General features: G+C 30.7%; 1 pseudogene; it reads right to left on the reverse strand.

Moving 5' to 3' along the window:
- Positions 1-3,009: 3,009 nt before the first annotated feature.
- On the reverse strand, positions 3,010-6,972 carry LOC149541625 (cell division control protein 48 homolog D pseudogene; annotated as a pseudogene).
- Positions 6,973-7,252: the final 280 nt, after the last annotated feature.

Consider the following 7,252-nt stretch of genomic DNA (forward strand, 5'->3'; position numbering starts at 1 on the left):
ACACCATAATTTGTTTTAAATCTTCTCTCATAAGGTTTCCAAACAAACTTTCTCAAAATATCAATTATCATAAACACAATTTTTAATAAAATTCTACTAATCTCTACTTGTTAGAAAATTAAAGGTCCTCATTCAAATTCAAAGCTAAATTTACAATCAAGAAAATATAGAGAATACAACCTTTCCAAGAAAAATTGCAAAGAGATTTGAAAACCCCTACCTTCAAGCATTAAGTTGATTTGTTAAGAATAAGAAGAAAACTCAACTGTAGACTTCACTCCCAAGCTTTGAATTTTTTTTTTTACTTCAAAATTTGAATGCATAACCTATAACTTGTCTTCTAAAATCTATATTCTAAATTATCTTATTATTCTAAAAAAAAATCTCCCTCAAAATGTCCAAAATGACCTTTTTATAAAGAAAAATAAATAAATAAAACTAATAAAACTAAAGTGTTTAAAACGAGTAAACTTATAAAAGAAGGTAACTCAATTAAAATAAAATAATAGTATTTCTTTGTTTTCTTATATTTTTTAATTGGTAAACAACCAAAGGCTAGATTCATTATTGTTATTTGTTGTAATTATTTATTTTATGTGTTAAGTGAATTCGAACCCAAGACCTCCCACATGAGAGGCTCACAAGTTATCATTGTGTTGTAGGCTTTTGCCTATGTTTTCTTATATTTTAAAAAATAAATAAAATAACTTAATTCTTTTAAGAAAACAAATACATAATATTTTTTTTTCCTTTCTTTTATGTTAGTGAAATAGGATCTGTAGCTTGTAATAGCACTTGTGGATATTTTATGTGTTTTCCAAGTTACTATTCCAATGAATATATATATATATATGATATAAAGAGACATGCCTCTTGAAGAGACATGTCTCTTTAATATATTAACTTACATTAGTTATAGTTATAACACAATTAATATACTCTCTCTCTCTCTCTCTCTCTCTCTCTCTATCTATCTATCTATCTATCTATCTATCTATCTATCTATCTATCTATATATATATATATATCACTCTTAATATAAGTTAATTATTCCATTTATAACATTGTCATATATTATATATCTCATATATATATATATATATATATATATATATATATATATATATATATATATATATATATATATATATATATATATATATATATATATATATATATATATATATATATATATATATATATATATATATATATATAAGATATCCGATAGAATTATAACATTAACACTCCCTCTTAATGAAGAAGGATAAAACACAGAGATATTACACCATAGGTAATATTTCAAAAATAATATATATAGAAAATCTTTGATCAGAAGATTTCTAGAATATGACATCATGTAAGTATTGGCCTATTAGAATATCAACATATGATATTCACCAATTACTATTTGATATCATATTTGGTAACATGAACATTGGCCTATTAGAATATCAATCAAATGATATTCACCAAATACTCTGAGTAATGGCCTATCAGAACATCAACTAAATGATATCCACCAAGTTCTCAATGTGGTAATGGCCTATTAGAATATCAAGGCAAGATATACACCAAGTATCAAAAATATATCTATACAAGCAACTTGTAGATAATCAAATTAATGATATCAACCGCCTAGTTGTTGATTTATAAGATAAAGCCTTTACATGAATCAATTTCGCAAAACTGAATCATGCTACAAGTTATTGTAAGGACGTCACTTTACAACAACTTCTTCTAATACAAGTGATAATCATTTAGAAGTCATCACTTCTTCATGATGTACACAGGGGACAAGCTCATACATGTATGACATCAAAAGTTTGCATGAAGTCTCCATGAATATTGGCATGTGGTGTTGTCACAACATTCACCATAAAACATATTAGAGAATAAAGTTTATCCCTCTTTGTTTGATATCAACTTTTAGCACAAGGTTCTCTTCGATGAAGTATCATACTTCCTTTGAATCTGTTATGATCCTTCTAACCTCTTGGTAGTAAGTCATGTCATGCTTTCTTAGTTCAATGGTTATCCTGATAGCATAAGGCCTTCCAACCTAAATACATGAGACTTTATCCCATGAATCATAGTCCTTTAGCTATTATAGTTTCTTACTAGTGTTGAATCCATCAAAAAGGTCTACTCCTTTTGAACCAATATCATCAAAAGTTTGATTTAAGCATTTTTATTTTTTGCTCCCTCTCTTTTTCCAAGGTTTCCTCTAATGAAATGTTAGACTCCCCCTCATAATTTCACTCATCAAGAATTTTTTCTTCAAAAAACTCACATTATCCAACCTAATCATCAGATGATTCATGAATCCTAAATCATAGCTTCTTTGGAGCTACTATCATAAGATTGAGTCTGTGCACTATTTGGTAGCATGCCTAATGTACCAATCTTCTTTTCCTGCAAGAACATCCTTAGAGACAAAGGAAAATATCAAGGCAAATAGCTCTTTATAGTAATTATAGAAATACAAAATAAGAGAGCAACTATAATGAGTAGATACATGGAATACCCAAGGATAATAAATACTTATCTGCAATAATAATATAAGTTTGACCAATGAAGGTCCATATGCATCAAATCAAGAAATGCCTCCATGTAAGAATTTGTCAAACAATTTGAGTACACCTTTTCTGCTCTCGTATAAGGATGATTCAAATGGGAATAAAACACTCACTATTCTAAATCATATATAACCTTAGTTTCTTTCTGGTTACATGGTCCTAGAGCTTGTATTGGTCTCATGTATGACGTGTACACGATCCTTCGTTTCAGACTTGTATTGATTCCTAACAAAATCCTTCAACTTATCTCCATGGTTGATAGTCAATAAACAATCCCAATGTATGTCTCTAACTTACTTGACCCTTATGGGTGATCGATTTTTCACAATTTGGTAATCACCAAGTGCCCATCCTTTTCTTCCCCACTCAGGGCACTGACATTAATGATACCTTGAATTGATGACCTCGACCTCCAAGAAAATCATTTCCATTAAATCACCTCTACAATGTTTTCTCTAATAGCATACTTGCATGTCCATTGAAAAATCTCTGTAGTATCGGCTCCACTGAATCCTTGGGTATAATGAGCTAGTGCCATTAGATCGACATCCTTTGATACGAGTGATTTTCTCAAGCAAGACTTGAAAATTTGATAATGTGAGGACTCATCAAGTAAGGCAATATAAATCAATTGGTCAAGTCGGCTAGGCCTTAGCAATGCAGGATCAATGATATCAGGTCTATTTATAGCACCAATAATGAAAACTATTTTCTTGGCTGTCATACCATCCATCTCCATCAACAACTAGTTAAGGACTCTATCTGCAGCATCGCCAGCATCCCCAACACTGCTTCCACGCTGTGTAGCAATAGAATCAAGCTCGTCAAAAAATAGGACACATGGGGCTGATCCTCTAGCTTTATCAAAAATTTCCCTCACATTGGCCTCACTCTCTCCAAACCACATTGTTAGCAATTCGGGGCCTTTTACACTAATGAAATTGGCCTGACATTCATTGGTAATAGCTTTCGCAAGTAATATCTTTCCACAACCCGACGGTCCATAAAACAGCGCTCCTTTAGAAGGAGACATGCCAAACTTCTCAAATTTCTCAGGATGCTCCACTGCATAATCCTTCTCTTAATCATCTCTGCGACTGCCTTACTAATTGCATTTCCCATTCCTTCAACACAATCATAAATAAACGTCTCTCTCCTAGTAGAGTTTCTGCTTGCACAATACAATTTGTAGGACTCTCATGGTTAGTTATGCGAGTCTCAGATAGATCTCAAGAAGAGGTTTCTCTGACCACTGATATTTCTCCATTCTTTGGAAGCTTCAAGTTTTGCTCACTAATACAACTTGCTTGATCAAATACGGATTGTATCTTTCTGTTCTGATGATGAAGGATCGATCAAGATTTATTCTCTATGTTGCTTGAATATATCTGTACATACTAACTTGTCTCTATTGCAATATGCACTCCAAGAATGAATTCATCACTGTATGAATTCTTTAGATTGAGTTGTCATCATTATTCATAACATAAAAGACGAACAATGGAAAGCTTATACCTTAGCAACTTGGCTCAGATATTAGAATCGAACACACTCTCAAATGTTAAATTCCTGCACTTCACAATATTGTCCTTCTAACCTTCACAGGCAAGTAGGGAACTTGCTTTGATACCATGTTAGTGAAATAGGATCTGTAACTTGTAATAGCACTTGTGGATATTTTATGTGTTTTCCAAGTTACTATTCCAATGAATATATATATGATATAAAGAGACATGCCTCTTGAAGCGACATGTATCTTTAATATATTAACTTACATTAGTTATAGTTATAACACAATTAATATACTCTCAATATATATATATATATATATATATATATATATATATATATATATATATATATATATATATATATATATATATATATATATATATATATATATCACTCTTAATATAAGTTAATTATTTCATATATAACATTGTCATATATTATATATCTCATATATGTATAATATAATTTATCTGACAGAATTATAACATTAACATTTTAATATTAAATAAATAAATATTCTTTATTTATTTACTTTCTTTTCACAAAATATATTTAACATTTTATAATAAAATAAGTAAATATCCTTATTTTAAATTAAATAACTTATTCCTCACTCAAAAAATTTATTTTAATTTTATTAATTAATGTACAATTGAATTGCATATAATTATAATACAAAGACTTCAGCCGAAATAAATAAAAATTGCATATAATTAGTTTAATCATTAATAATAATTAAAGCCCACTAATTATGTACAACTCTAATTTTATTATCATTGATTAAATATTCATGATAAATTATTATTTAGTCTTTAATATTTTAATTTATCCTTTTTCCAACTTTCACATTAGACTTTTTAAATCAAGTCTTTTAAATAAAAAATAAAAATTTAATTAATTTGATTTCCTAATTAATTAAATATCATGATATTATAATTTTTTCTTTTATTTAAATAATATTTAATAATTCTAATATTTTGTGATTGATTTAAATATCACAATTAAACCTTTTACCAAATAAACAACGTGGTCAAATCCACATAAGCAAAACCATTCAAAACCAAACTCAAACAACACACACAAAGATAAACTCATGGGTTTGAAAAGGGGTAGAGAGTAAGATACAAGTCCTCCTTACAAGACAAGTATTTAGGCTATGGCTGGGATTAGACGTGATCATTATCTTCTTATTCGTACCATTGAGTTATTGTGATAGGTTACACTCATCCTAACAATTCAGGGAAGTCAATGCTTGGTACCTACAACCTACATAAAAGACAAGCATGTACACATGCATATATATAACTAAACTAGTCAGGCAATGACAAGGAGTGGTACATCATGTAGATCATGATTAGCAAGTGACTATGACTCCATCCCTTAACCACATTAGACACGTCAAATAGAAAAGTAAAATAGACATGCACACCATACACATGCAAGTATGGGGTAAAACCATAATGAATCACGAGTCAACTCATCAAATGCTTAGATATAACAATTCCTTACTATGAATGTAAAACAATCATCATTAAAGATATATCATTTGACATCGTTATGAAAGCAAGCATATTTACTAACTAAGAATCATTAAAGCATTATTAACACATAAGTAATCATAATCATTAGACAACGTGTGAAATATAATCAGCTATGTAATCATAAATGATATTTTAAAGTCATGAAATAGCATCATACCATATATCTCTGAAACTAACACATAGATGAAATAGGCCTAAAAGAGTTCAACCTATATAAAATAAAGCAAACTATGGATAAACATTACAACTATTTTTATCTTCATAAATATGATAATTAATACGATCAACATATATGTTTATTTATTTAAGTAATTAGAATTAAATATAAGGTTGAAATTAGAGTTTTAATTTGCATTAACATATACAAAGTTTAAATTGTTAAGATTGGATTATATGTTATGTCAAGGGATGAGTACCACCCCCCAACTATCAATCAGCAACTATCTATGGGGTGGTCAATGTATCATAGTGTGATTGGATTTCATTCATCTCATCTATTTTTGCCTCTCTATGTTCTATTCCATCTTTGTAATCTAATCCATATGTGATCACTGTTAGAGTAATTGTTTGTTATGCGTATTAATTAGATCATCTTGATTTAGTTAATTAAGTTGTTTATTACTCTAGTTACTTAAGCTTACTCTTAGGTGCATATAATTAATATTTTATATTAATTATAATGTGCAAACCTAGTTTTCTTTCCCTTTAGGGTTTTGTTCACCTTTAAGGTTGAACTTTTGTACTTTTTATTTTCATAACTTGGAATACAATTTTGCTTTCACACCATTGAGATTTTCCAAGCTCTACTTTTTGCTTTTCTGGTTTCTTTTTAGTACAAGTTATTTGCATGTAGGTGTTCTTGGCAATCTGTGAAGTTGGTTTTTTCAACTTCTACATGGTATCATAGCATCCCTGTTACTTCCTGGTTTGAAGATTCTTGAAGCTGCTATTCAGAGATAGAAACCCCAACTTTTTTGAGTTTTTTTCTTCAATAGGGAGAAGGGTAATTTTTTGGGGCACTTTGAGCCTAAATGGATGATGCCATCATGCTTAGAAGGCTTGGTACAATAAAAAATCATATAAAAAGTTTTATTTTTGGTCACTATAGCTTATGGGAAATTTTTTTGGGCCTTAGGAGGCTGTATGAACACGTTTTAAAAAAAAAAAAGTTTTTATGCCAAACCACCCACTGGCCACCTCGGTGCCACCCCGCAACCGCCTGCGCTCAGCCTGTGCTCAGCTGCAGCCGACACACCACCTGCGATGCAACCTCTGCCCCACCAACACCGGCAAGCCACCCTCCCACCACCACTACTGGTGCCATGCCACCTCATGACCATTGCTGTCAGTGTTGCTTTGCCCATCCATCACCAGCCCACTGATGTAGAAATTCGGCTGGTGACGTCAGGTTTTTCATCTACCATAGCAACACTTTACGACGTGATGTCATCATCCAACCAACTGACGTCATCACCTAGGACCCCCTACTGACATCATTTTTTGGTAGGGTGATGTCATTTTCTAGCTACTAATCTCAACAATCCAGTAGCCAAAAGAATTTTGGCAACACCCTCTTAATGGCCGTATGACTGTCAAATTTTTCCCAGGTCTGTAATTTTC

The sequence above is a fragment of the Cupressus sempervirens genome, chromosome 8 (genome assembly GCF_028749045.1).
Source record: "Cupressus sempervirens isolate cs-2001-9-10 chromosome 8, ASM2874904v1, whole genome shotgun sequence".
Lineage (NCBI taxonomy): Eukaryota > Viridiplantae > Streptophyta > Pinopsida > Cupressales > Cupressaceae > Cupressus > Cupressus sempervirens.